Here is a 14058-nt window from a genome sequence, read left to right on the forward strand (position 1 = left end):
CCATGTAGAGTTTGCAATTATGTGCTGGAGAAAGTTGAACTGTGAAGGGTCAGAATTCACAAGAGGAAAGTATCCAGCTAAGGACCCCAGTAATTAATTCAAAAATGGCTGTTCTTGCTTGGAAAATGTCAAAGAATATGAATCAGTTAACTCTTATAAGGGGAAACACAAAAAACCTCAGTGATTAATGATGGCAAGGAATATTTGAGTCATTTAGGTATTGATTTAGGGGACTTTTTAAATTGAATTGAAAACCCATAAATGCTTGCTTTGAGGATTAATAGATTTAGGTCAAAATTCATATAAAGGTTTAGTAAATCGAATAATTGCTCATTTCTAAGGTAAAGAATTAAAACCTTGGATAGACTGAGCAAGATAAAGGGCAGCCACTGCATTGAAGAGTAATACATGAAGGAAAAGAGAAACTGGACTAAGCAACTTATCTGCACAGAGCAATACAGAACCAAGAAACATTTGGTACCTTCTGGAAAGCACTTGTTAACTTGAAATTTAAAATGCCTAGAATATGCTTCCTCAGGTGGGTTCCAAGGAGAAAAGTCTAGAGCCGTGGTTGGCAAACTGTGGCTCGTGAGTCACATGCGGCTCTTTGGCCCCTCGAGTGTGGCTCTCCCACAAAATACCACAGCCTGGGTGAGTCTATTTTGAAGAAGTGGCGTTAGAAGAAGTTTAAGTTTAAAAAATTTGGTTCTCAAAAGAAATTTTAATCGTTGTACTGTTGATATTTGGCTCTGTTGATTAATGAGTTTGCCGACCACTGGTCTAGAGTCCTTAATTCCAAGGTTATTTGCAAAATACCAGTTCCACTCTTAAATATGACTTACTAAGTGGAAAGTAATCTCTTTAGTCTTTTTTTTTTAAAAAAAATTTTATTGATTCCAGAAAGGAAGGGATAGAGAGATCGAAACATCAATGGGAGAGAATCATTGGCCAGCTGCCTCCTGCATGCCCCCCACTGGGGATTGAGCCCACAACCTGGGCATGTGCTCTGACCCAGAATCAAACCATGATCTCTTGGTTCAAAGCTCAAGCCAGACCACTAAGCCATGTTGGCTGGGCAAGTTTGAAGCATTGTTGCTGCCCTCATGGAGGATCAGGCGAGAGAAGTTAAACAACAGGAAGATGCATGGCCATTCTCCCTGAAAACCTTGAATTTTATTTTCCAGACTTCCCAGCTACTCCATTCTGCTCTATTTATCTCATTTCTCAGGAACTTTCCCCAAGTGCCTCAGGTACATAGCTACCTCTAAGAAATAGTCCCTCTCCACCATTAAAATGTGCTTTGGGGAAATGTTGTGTTAAAGACATTCACATTGAGGTGTAACCAATCAAAATTGGGGCAAACAGCATTTCAACAAGTGGGCAGCTTTGTAAAGCTGAGGAATGGATCTTTAATGAAGGGTTTCAGATGGGAACCATTAAGTAGGACTGATTTGTGGAGCCTATATCTGAAATCCCACTAGCATTTACCTGTTAGCTTTTCCTCCTAGTCAGGCCCCCTCCCTTGTCTGTTCCTAAGAGGCCCGTTTTAAATTTGAATCAAGTGCAACCACGACAATCCCCTTACTAGTAAGGCCTGTTTGCAGATTGAAAAACTCCCTGGTTTCAAGGTCCCAAGAACTGAAGGAACTGAAGGGTGATTGAATGCAAAGCCTGTGTAGGCACAATTATGGGAAGAACATTGGAAAATAAAGCAAAACGGTAATAGAACTCACCAAGACATTACTGACTACTGATATAGTTCAAAGAAGCAGGAAGGAAGAAATTAAAAAGGGAAAATGCTGGGAAGAGACACAGCTGCTGGTTTTGATAAAAATGACTCAGTCCAACCAACCAAGGCTACTTCAGTTGATTTGATCTCCAGCTACAGCCCAGAGAGTGACATCGCAAAGAGAAAGATATCCAACTGGACTTACAGGTGAGTGGGGCACAAAGTGCCGGTGAGGAGATCAGTGTGTCCAGCTGTTCCAAAAGTCAGGTACAAGTCAGGGGCCAAGTTTGTTAGACATGAGCAGAGCAAGAACGATGGGCCAGGTACAGAAACACCAGGTCAGAAAGCCCTGGATGTCTAGCAAGGGGCAAAACTGGGAAAAAAAGAACCTCGCCTCCAGGGTAACCTATCCTCCCCTAGCATATCATTGGTCATGGGGGACCCCTCATCTTTCATATTGCTGGTCAGGCTGTTTAGACCCCCACCCCTGGACCCTTTCCTCCCTAAAGATAACATCTAGGCCTCAGTTGTATTTCAGCTACAGGCCCAGATAAACAACATAACCAGTCACATCTACATTGATTAATGACCCCCTGCCCTGGCACCGACCAATCAGTGGAGACCATGACCTTAAAAGAGCACACCTAGAAAGCTGATAAATATTCTATTAAGACTCTTTCTTAAGATCTCCCCTAAGATTTCCACCTGCAAGAGAGCAATAAATATGCTCAGGACAAAGAACCTAAGCATGCTCTTCCTTCAAGGAGCACACTGTGTCACTCCCCAACAGACATGTATTTCCCAACCTCTAAGGGGCCCCATGAGACTTGCAACAAGGGAGCAATGGGCAGGGCAGCTCATCAGGGCTAACCCCCTATATCTGTCCCCAAGGCCCCCTTTTCTCTGACTTCCCAGTGAGCCAAGGCAGCCCAGCCTAGCCATCCTGTTGCTCCTTCTATGCCCTTCCTTGTTTTACTCTCTTTAAGTACATTCTTGTTGTGGTCAATAAATTATTGCTTGCTTTATTTTCATTTTTCATTGACCTTGAAATCTTTTCTGTGTTGATGAGAAAAACTAAGGTTCCAGCCTGTAACTCCAATTTGGTAACAAATTGAGGTCATTTTCTAAATGGGAGAGGGGACTAAGGCCCGAACCACTTGGTCACAGGAATTTGCCAGAACAAAGGCCCGTTTATTCTCTCTCCTTTGGATTAGAGGTGAGATGGCTTCCTTTGGAGCCCAGTGAACTTTAAGTTTTTCCTGAGATAACATCCCTATTGGTCTTATGACCTCTGAGTGAGACTGCAACAGAAGATGAAAATGACTGTAATTCTTGATTAGTGGAGGATGAGGAAGACAGGAGTCCTTGAACCTCACTGGCAGGAACTAACAATACAAAGAAAACACTAAATTCAATCCAATAAATATTTTTTGATCTATTTTTTTATGTAGGTCCAGAGATATAGAAGCATCTAACAGACCATCAAACCTCAGAGGGAAGGAAGGAAAGGGTGAGGGGGATGGGTAAGAAATCAACCAAAGGTTATATGCATGCATATAAGAATAACCAATGGACACAGACAATAGGGGGTGAGGGCCTATGCTGGGGGGCAGGGGCAGGCTGGGAGAGCTCAATGGGGGGAAAAGGAGACATATGTAATACTTTCAACAATAAAGAATAAAATAAAATAACATAAAATAAAACAGTGCTGTAATGACAACAACAACATAAAAATAATAATAATAAATATTTTTGAATGTCTACCTAGAGCCTGGCACAATCCCAGATGAGTAAGCATAAAGTTAGAAGAGCCAACAATGGGTAACTCACTCTATTTGTCTAATACATGCTTTCAGAGGAGATTTAAATACAACATTGTAGGAGAACAATAGTTGGGGATGGATAAAAGAGAGTTTTAAGAAAGTTATTTAAGAGAAGATGACATCCAGTGCTCATCATGCTCTCATTTCCTTAAAAGAGTATAGTTATTGCTTAAATTTTTTCACCATTTTTTCTCCTCTCCCTTTATTAAAAAAAAAAAAGGCTATTGGACCAAAGCTTACATTAAAAGAGGGTGAGCTTTTTGACAAAAATAGACTGGAATCTTTTAATTGGTGTCACTTCCTTTTATTTTTTATCAAACATAAGGAGAAACCATAAGAAATCTAATATTGTTTCTGATGATTTTTTTATCTAAGGCAAGAATTTATAATGAGCGGAACAATCCAGAGAGTTTTCAGTTCTACAAAGACAGTGCCTTTGAGTAATGCAGCTGTGATTTTGAGAAGAACTGAATGATTATCACAAGCATGGACTTCAGAGGCAGTGTTTTCTGAAAACAAACAAACAACCACAACAAAACAAAAGACAAAATAAATAAGAAATCCTGAGTGCTTCCAAAAGACTTCTCAGCATGTTTAGTCTGCTTGCCTATCCAAGCATTCCTGGGATCAGGCCCCCTCCTGGTTTTACTTAATAAGAAAATACTTGTATTCACTTTGGCATACCTTAGTGATTGTTGGTTTAGGGGAATTCTGTGAGCAGTTGGGATTCAATGTTTCAAGATAAGAGGGCTAATCCTGAAAAAAAATATCTTTGGAAAATACATTGTGTCCTGATCCAAATTGATATCTATTTCTTCCATTTCTTAAATTGCTTCATTTACAGAGAAAATGCTTATTAACATTATTAAGAACTTCCTTTGTACATTGTTCATAATAGAAGCATGCATTTTACATAAAAGTCTTTTTTTTTCCCAACTGGGGCAGTTTTTATTAAAAAAAAATTTGTAAAATCAATAAATGGATGAGAAGAGCCAAATCACACATGCAGAAAATTTCCAAGTAAATTTTGAATATACTGTACCCTAAAGAAATGTGAACATAACTCCCCACTCCTTAAGTGTGAGCAGAGTATAGGGAGTTCCTTGTAGAGCACCGTGAGAGTAACGTCATAGTGGGGAAACCTGACAAGCACTACTGCAACCAGGTGCTCAAGGTCAACATCATGTGGATAGTTTTTCCCCTTCATATAATGTGATGAAAATGCCATTTTACCTCTGTGATCCTCCCCCGCCAACCATTAGCCCAGTTTAATAGTAATTTAAAACAAAACATTAAAACAAACTCCAATAAAGGGATATCCTACAATATACCCAATCAACACATCTCAAAACTGTCAATGCCATTAACACAATAAAACTGTGAGAAACTGTCACAGTCCGCAAGAGCCTGAAAAGCTCTGACACCTAATGTAATCTGGTATCCTGGAGCAGAAAAAGGACATTACATAAAAACAAAGGAAATCTGAAAGGAGGATGGACCTTGGTCCAGAAAAATGTATGAATATTGGTTTATTAAATGTAAGAAATGCTCCATACTAAGGAAAGGTGATGCTGACAGGAGAAACGGTGTGCAGGGTAACGGTGTTATATGGGAATTCTGTACTGTATGCTCAATTTTTCTGTAAACCTAAACTATTTTGAAAAGTAAAGTTTTCTTTTTAAGACCCTCCTGTATTGCTTGACTTAAAAATATGAATATCTTCGTTTCATCATTCTAGAGACCTTTTAGGTGTACAGGTGGGACAAAAGCAGGTTTATAGTTGTGAGCACACAAAGCACAGAGTTTATTCTTGTATTATTATTTTTGTATTATTATCCTTGCAAACAACTGTAGACCTACTTTTGCCCATCCTTATATAAAGGCTAATAAAAAATAGAGAGATACCTGAATTTCAAAGACTGCTGAATTTTTGGGAAAATTTTTATAGAGGTTTTTTTTTGCACTCCTTCCAGATACTTTATTTTCTTTGTTAATTTAAACTAAGTTTATATTCTGACATTATTCTGGCTGAAGTAAAAGTCATAATTTAGAGAATGGCACTTAAATCTTGGGTGACCAAGACATTAAATGAAAAAGAAAAGGTGTTAAAAAAAGTGATCCTGCCTACAAGTCCAACTCCAACAGGAAGTCATAATAACAAAATAGTTTTGGAAAGAGCAACCCCAAATTCCAAACACCTCCCACATATAAAAGGTCATTTGAAGAGGCAGAAAAACTGGTGGTTTGGGCTATAAAAAATGTGATGTTAGCACCCTAGTTTTCATAAGTTTCAAAAATAGTTTCAAGAAGAGTTTTTGGTATTTTGATTTATTTTCTTAAAAATGCATCTTACCTTCTCTTGGAAAAAAAATACTTATATCTATGTAATTCTATTGCTTCATTATCTTAGCAACTGTAATAATAGAAGTATATCTGTTCATCTTTCCAAAGAACCATCTTCAGTTACATTGATTTTCTCTATTTATATCTATTTTTTTTATTTCAATAAGTTCCATTTATGTACATTATTTCATTATCTCTAATTATCTGGGATATGATTTTCTCCTCTTTTTATGTTTTCTTACAGTGGAATCTTAGAGCATTTATTTTAGGCCTTTCTTATTTTCTGATGTAACATAAAGCTACAAATATTTCTTTTTCTTTTTATGAAGAGATTCTTTTTAAAAATATATATTTTATTGAGGAAAGGAAATGGATAGAGAGTTAAAAACATCAATGAGAGAGAAACATCGACCAGCTGCCTCTTGTACACCTCCTACTGGGGATGTGCCCGCAACCAAGGTACATACCCTTGACCACCCTTGACTGGAATTGAACCTGGGACCTTTCAGTCCGCAGGCCAACACTCTATCCACCGAGCCAAATCAGTTAGGGCTCTTTTTCTTTCTTTCTTTTTTAATGTATTTTTGTTGATTTCACAGAGTAAGGGAGAGGGAGAGATAGAAATATCAATGATGAGAGAGAATCACCAATTGGCTGCCTCCTGCACACACCCTCCTAGGGATTGAGCCTACAACCTGGGCATGTTTCCTTGACCGGAATAGAACCTGGGACCCTTCGGTTCACAGGCTGACGCTCTGTCCACTGAGCCAAACCATCTAGGGCTATTTCTCTTTTTCACTGCTATAGTTGCATCCCACAAATCTTGTAAGGTTTTGTTTAAAGGCACATGTGTCCAGTCACTCAGATGCCTCAGTGATGATTCTGAACCATCCTACCCATTAAGTCACCTAGTTCAGAGGAGACACTAGACAGGATGAGAGAAATCTAGAATGGGTAGCAGAGGTGGGAAATGAGTATCAATCAGAGACTCAAGACCCAGGTGCAATGACAGGAACTTGTAACCCTCTTTTTGTCAATTTTCTTGGGAAACAAAACCAACCAGAATCCCAAAGCAGTTGTTTCCAGGAGAGATAAGTTTACACCATCGAATAAGTAGAGGTATACTGTAGTCATCTCAATGGAGGGCCACTCGGGGCTGACCACTGAGTCACTTCTCCTCAGCTTCTAGGAAGGTTAAAGGAGGATTCTACTGTGTTATTACTCCTTAGACCCATTTAAGTACATTTAATTCTGAGAAAATAAGGCTTCTCTAATTTAGATCTGAAAGGGAACTTTCAGACCATTTAGTCCAATGTTCTCACTTACATGCTGGAGAATATGAGGCCCAGAAGGGCAAACTAACTCTTCCAAGTTTATCCCTCTAATTAGAGATTAAACAGAGCCTGGAACCAAACTCTCAGGTTTCAGTGTTTTTCCTACCAACCAATATGGTGAGGCCTGAAAGGAATTTACTTATGAGTGGTATTTTACAACAAAATCCTACGGGCTCCAATTATAATTTTACCCTTTAATCTCATCTTATGAATCCATGACCCCTTACATAATAGTATTCAAACAAAATATGTACATAAGTGAATCAACTCTTTCAGAAATCTCTTTTTTCCCAATTGATGGCTTCTTGATATCTACATTTTACACATATTTATTCCTCACTCAAGTAGACAGACAATAAAGCTACACTTTAAATATTCCTTCTGTCTTAGTATCTCTGGTTCCTCTCCAATTACCTTAAACCTACTTTCCAAATCAGTTTGGTTGGTCATTTCCTTCATAGGATTGCTATGTTTCAGGTCCTTTCTTTCAGGCCAGTCTCATTTTACTCCCTTTCATAGTGTATCTCAGAATGGCCCAGTGGCACAATCTTAAGCCTAAGGTGTTATACCCATGTTGGGATTCTGGATAAGCTTTGGGGTAAATTCAAGAGTGTTATGGTGTTGGCCTGTGCGCTGTCTATAGCTGCCTTCTAATAGGATTATCACAGATTCAATAAAGCCCATCCAGACAGAATGAAGACTTGAGACATGCCAAATATATGGGTGCTATATAAAATTATTCCAGAAGGAATAGAAGGCAGAAGGAAGACAGAAGCTGGAAATGAGACAGCAGGCTCAGGACAATGAGTCATAAAAGGTGGAATAAAAATTTAAGGTGTTCTATACAGCCTGTCCTATGGGTGGTAGTAGTGGTGGGATGTTAGGGAGTTGTGACAGTCATTACCTCTGTTTATAAAAAATGTCTGCCTCTCTTCTCCTGCTCCCTTGGAGTGAGCAGAATTACCACTTCTTGGAAAAAGCTTTTACAAACTGTGTGCATTTCATCATGTTCCCATTTGCAGCCTCTTTGATCACAGAAGCATATGTTGATTGGGAACCTCTATCAGCTTGAAAGAATGACATGAGCATTTCTCCCCTCCCTGCAACCCCACCTGACAACTCACATTGGACAGGTGGAACAGAGGAGAAATAAACTTGTATTGATTCAGGTTCCAGGGTTGTTTGTTATCTCAACATACTACCCTATCTTGAGTGATATTGAACCTGCATGTTCAAATTCTTTTCCATAGCTGAAGAAGAATGAGGCATCCTTTAAATTCATCTGGAAGTAAGTTTCCCTATGTACTAAAATTGCTCATTCAGAACTGTTCACCAGGACCTAGGTGACAAGAATGTGAATTGGAAGTGGGGACTGAAGGAATGAGGTCGAACAGAATAACATGCTGTTTCACATGGGGGAAGTCAACCAGACATGGCATGGCACTGGAGTGGCCACTTCTAGCTCTAGAGTAGATCTATATTGTCCTTCAGGAAGGTTATCTCCAGAGGATGTCTCCCAGAAGCTTGTTCTCCTGTGAGGCCAGTACCAGCCAATGGGAAGTTGTCTGAAGTATATTTCCACATGGATCCACATTGAGGATCTGGGCAGCCCTCTTTTTTAGGGAAAACGAAGAAAAATGTTAAGAAAATAAATAAATAAACACAATTGTCCAAAAAATATTCAAAGATGGAAGAGATTAACTTTTAATAAGAGACCAGGGTCCTAGCAAGTTGTTGCTGTTGTTTTTATATCTCATCTTACCTTTATTTAACTCAGAGGCCAACATAAGACAAACTTAGATTATTGTAAAGACTCTAGTTCAGTCCTAACATTTTATTACTGTAAGCCATTTTATTACTTACTAGAGGCCTGGTGCACGTATTCGTGTATGGGTGGGGTCCGGCCAACCCGCCCCAATCAGGCTGATTGAGGCTGGGCCATTGTGGGGTGGGGAGGGAAAGAGAGGGGATGTGGGAGGTTCACAGGCCGGCCCTGCCCCTAATGGGCCAGTTGGCTGGCCGCAGTGCGTGTCATAGCGACAGGTCATTCCAGTTTTCCGGTTGTTTGGCTTTTATATATATAGATAACTTTTTTAAAAATATATTTTATTGATTTTTTACAGAGAGGAATGGACAGGGAAAGGTATAGAGAGTTAGAAACATCGAAGAGAGAGAAACATTGATTCAGCTGCCTCCTACACACTCCCTACTGAGGATGTGCCCGCAACCAAGGTACATGCCCTTGACTGGAATCGAACCTGGGACCCTTCCATTCACAGGCCGAAGCTCTATCCACTGAGCCAAACTGGTTAGGGCTATAGATAACTTGATAATCACCTCAGCTGTATATTTACAAAGAGGCCGTAGAATACTGTACACTCTAATTTTGAAAAATTAAAAAAGGAGCTAATCTTGTCAAAATTGTTTGTTTTTAAAAAAATCAATCAGCATAAAAGCTACTATAGTGCTTTAAATTGTACTGTTCTTCTGGGCCTTCTTTACACAGCAGTTTGGATTGCTCCCTAAGGAGCTATAATTGACAAAAAGAGCAAACTACCTTTAGAATAATAATTAGATTCACTAATATGCAATATTATGATTCCATCAAGTTCTATCTTTGGCTTTTAATTGGAAAGGCACCAAATGATTCTAGTGAAGTTAGCTTTTCTTTAACACATTTAAAAATTCCAAAGATAAATGATATAGCCTAAACCACCTATTTGTGTATCATTGAATCACCCGTTTGTGGGATCATTATACCTGCATCTGAATTTGTGTTTCATCACGTTATATGGAAATACAACATGGGACTTTTCTAGTACTTTTATCCTGTGGGGATTTTTTTCATAGTGAGCAATTCCCTTCAATAAAGTTTCTTTGGGGGTTTTAAAAAATCCAAAAGATTGAAACTTCCTAGGCTCCATCAGATTTGATGATTGTTAGGCTAAGCGATCAAACATTCATTCATTCATTCATGGTAATTTTTGGATGAAATGTGTGAAATCTTTTTTTAAAAAAGTATTTTTTAATTTATTTTAGAGAGGAAAGGAGAGGGAAAGAGAGAAATAGAAACTCCAATGATGAGAGAAAATCATTGATCTGCTGCCTCCTGGGCATGTGCCCTGACCTGGAATTGAACTGTGACCTCCTGGTTCATAGTTCAACACTCAACCACCCAGCAACACTGGCCAGGCCTGGGACTCATATTTAGCATAGTCTCATCGGGTGCTATAGGGAGAGGGTTTCCTCAGACCTTGAAATAGAAACACTATGGTTTCACAGCTTTCTTTGAGTTGACAGTCAGCTGACCCAGTCTATCATTTTCCAAAGCAGTTAATAAAGTACAACTTATTTCATAATTTCTATAATTAAAGTTTTCCCCATGCGGTTTAAATGCCCAAATATCATTATAATCCAATGCCTCTTATTTCACATGTCCGTTATCACAATTAGGCACAGGTAAGCCAATATAAATGAAACATATGCTACAAATTACTCTCTAACCCCATTCTCAGATGCTACTGCTATTAGTTTGGTTTCTTCCCCAAACAGGTGTGAAACAAAGACCTATGAATGAATATATTATTTTGGAATGTAATTTGAAGGAGCAGGAATAAGTGGACAGAGGTAACAAAACAGAAAAGAGGCAAAGCCAATGCAAAAATGTGGCTATTCAATCCAGTGAGATGCTTCAAGAAGCCTGATAAATGCTTCATAAGAAATGAAGGGCTAAATATTTATTCACTGTCCCCACTCTCCAATGTAGGCACAGTGCACATGTTTACTGCAGAGAGAAGTGGAACTTGTTAGAAATGTAAATTCTCCAGCCCCACCGCAGCTCTGGGTGTCATACAGGGAGCTGTGAATTAATAGGCCCTTGGATGATTCTGAGGCTTGCTAACATTTGAGGATCACTAGGCTATAGCAGGGTTCCACAAACTAATACCAGTGACTTCCTGCTTTTGTAAATAAGTTTTATTGAAATACAGCCATGCTCATTCATTTGCTGATTGTCTATGATTGCTTTAACTATAACTATAGAGTTGAGTAGTTGCTACAGAGACTATATGACCGGAAAAGCGAAAACATTTACTACTTGGTCCTTTTCAAAGCAGGTTTGTTGACCCCCAAGCTATAGAATCCAAATGGGGCGGGGGGTAAGGTAACACAAGCTGCAGGCCAGCTGATTATCACATGTAGACACTATACTAGTAGGAGTTAAGAAAGGAAGAGATGAGTGAAATGCAAACTACGCAGGGAAAGGTCCGACTGGGCAAGAAGTGTAAGCAGTTGAATATGTGGAAAACAGGAGAGAAGGACCATTTTTCAAATAGTCTAAGAAGAGGTGGGCATCTATATGAAATGGCAAATACTGGTTTCTAAGAATAGATGGCTTATGTTAAGTAGTGGTAAAATGTGAGTTAATGTGGGATGTGGGTTTAGATTCTTGAGCTGATCAATACTTCCTGATTTTGTATTCCAGTGTTTACCACCCATGCCTTTTCCTGTTTAAATTAAAACAGCCTCACGCTTGATAATGTTAGGAAGAAACTATGTGGATTGAGTGTCAGCTCCTTTATTTAATGTCTGAATGATCTTGGACAAAGTACTTCACATCCCTGGGTTGTTTTTTTTTGCAATGAATAAAACCACATTAAATGTGTGAAATAACTGGCAGAATGCCTGGTGCATAGTTAAGGGCTGAGTTAGGAAGGGTTCTTAACTGAAAATGGCCAAACCTACTTTAAATGGTTTAATGAGAAAATAAATTATTAGGGATATTTACTATCATATAAAGGTCAAAATGTCACACAGGAGCTCAGCCTGTGTATCTCAGTGCTCAGTGGTTGAGCATTGACCTATGAACCAGGAGGTCATGGTTCGATTCCCAATCATGGCACATGTCCAGGTGTGGGCTCAATCCCCAGTAGGAGGCATGTAGGCAGCCAATCAATTATTCTCTCTCATCATTGATGTTTCTATCTCCCCCTCTCCATTCCTCTCTGAAATTAATAAAAATATATGAAAAAAAGTCACACTTGGAAACTATGCAGTTAAAAACAACGCTCAGCTTCCCTATGGACTGACTTCGGCAAAGACACTGCAGCTACTGCCTGTGGGCATGGAACCCATAAGACCCCCATGTGACAATGATAAAGGTGTCAGCAGATCACCTGTTGCTGCTGGCCCTGAAAACCCCAGGTCTCTTCAGCTGCCCAATCCTAAAGTTGGTTCTGCTTGGTTTATGAGTGGCTGTGAATGTGATTTTGTGTATTGGCCCTTCAAGAGGCACCTGTGTCTCTACCAAACGCTCATCTCTCCTGGCAGACTCGTGTTCTGGCTAGGGAGCCCAGCTAGGGGTTGAGATCCCATGCTTCTCAGGGGAACCTTTGCAGCTAAGATATCCTTCCAATGTCCCAGCTGCAACCCGTGGAAGTGGGGCCAGCCCTTTTCTCATTTCCACCTTTCCTACAGGTTTCCTACAGGCTTCCTGTATAAATATTTGGTTAAAAAACTTTTCTTAAGCTAGTCTTCAGTTGGTTACTCAGGATGTTGTTCTATAATTTATTTGCGGTTTGGTCCTGGGAGAAGGTGAGTGTAACATCTGCCTACTCTGCCACCATCTCATATCCACAGTGCATGCTTTTTTTGGATTACTCAGTCACAAAGCAAGTTCTTATGAGGTACCATCCCATTAGCAGAGTTCAAATGCTGCATCTCAGATTTAAAGGAAGCTGGCAAGTGAATTTTAAGGCTTATTATTTGGGAAGGCATGACAACTGAAGGAGAAAATTCTCAAACATCTTGAGATTGCTCTTGAGGTGATAAAAAAAAAAGCATAAAACAAGACAAATGTCCAGCACAAGGCTCTTTATTATTTGTTTCTTTCTCACTTCTCATGCCTTTATAAAACCATAGCCTTTCCTCATGCTAATACAATAGAATCTCCCACAACGGATGTTTCAGTGATTCATAGTTATAAATGTTCAGCCCATCATGCTTTCCAGCTTCCTCTGTTGAAACTGTAGTCATTTTGAGAAATAAACACCAATGATTCAGGAAAAATCCAGTTGCACTATTGATGTTAAATTTTAAATTTAGGATGGAGTTTTTTCATTATTTTATTTTGCAAAACTGTCACCGAGGGGGAGAAATGAGTTGAAAACCAGTGTTGACTTCCTCAGTTACCATCTAATAATGCTCTTTCCTTCTCACTTAAACCTCCAATCTTTGGCTTGTCGTAGAGGCATGAATAACCACACAGAGACAATTAAATAACCACTCTTTCAATAAAGGCTAACAGGCAGGTCCACTACCCAATACAATGTGTACAAATTTCTTTCATGATGACCATATAAAAAAATCAGAAGACTTATGTCCCATTTTGACTCGGATCATCCCCAAGTGACTGTGGGACTCTGGGATAAATTACCAAACAACCCTAGTACCCTCTCTGCCCATTTATAAAACTAAACAGAAGTTTGTTTTTTCTTGCTTCCAATATTTAAACCTATATCTTTTAAGAAGGTTTCATAAATAATTGCCGTGGTCTTATATTTACTAAATATTAAAAATAAATAGTTTGGGAAGTATAAAATGAAAAATATGTGGTCAACTGATGGTTGAACAGAAGGCCTAGAAACAAGGCAATAATGAGGCTATATCGGTTAACTTGAATGGAAACAAAGATAACCTAATTCTTATAACACATGATAATACTGTCAATGGGTCATCCTGAGTAGTATCTGTCTGTCATCTGATTTTTACGGTCTCCTTTCTAAATTGTTAGCAAATGGTCATATTTTGGATCAGCAGAAGCAGGAGCTTG

The 14058-nt window shown here is 39.1% G+C and overlaps 1 protein-coding gene across 1 annotated transcript in view; it reads right to left on the reverse strand.

The window, feature by feature from the left end:
* Positions 1–14058, reverse strand: part of SYT4 (synaptotagmin 4) — a 276953-nt gene that overhangs the window by 229472 nt on the left and 33423 nt on the right. The window contains exon 2 of the transcript XR_013814225.1: positions 4237–4308. The gene's annotated coding sequence lies outside the window, so the exon portion shown is untranslated. The remainder of the gene's footprint in view (positions 1–4236; positions 4309–14058) is intronic.

Source organism: Cnephaeus nilssonii (assembly GCF_951640355.1).
Source record: "Cnephaeus nilssonii genome assembly, chromosome: 11".
Taxonomy (NCBI): Eukaryota; Metazoa; Chordata; class Mammalia; order Chiroptera; family Vespertilionidae; genus Cnephaeus; species Cnephaeus nilssonii.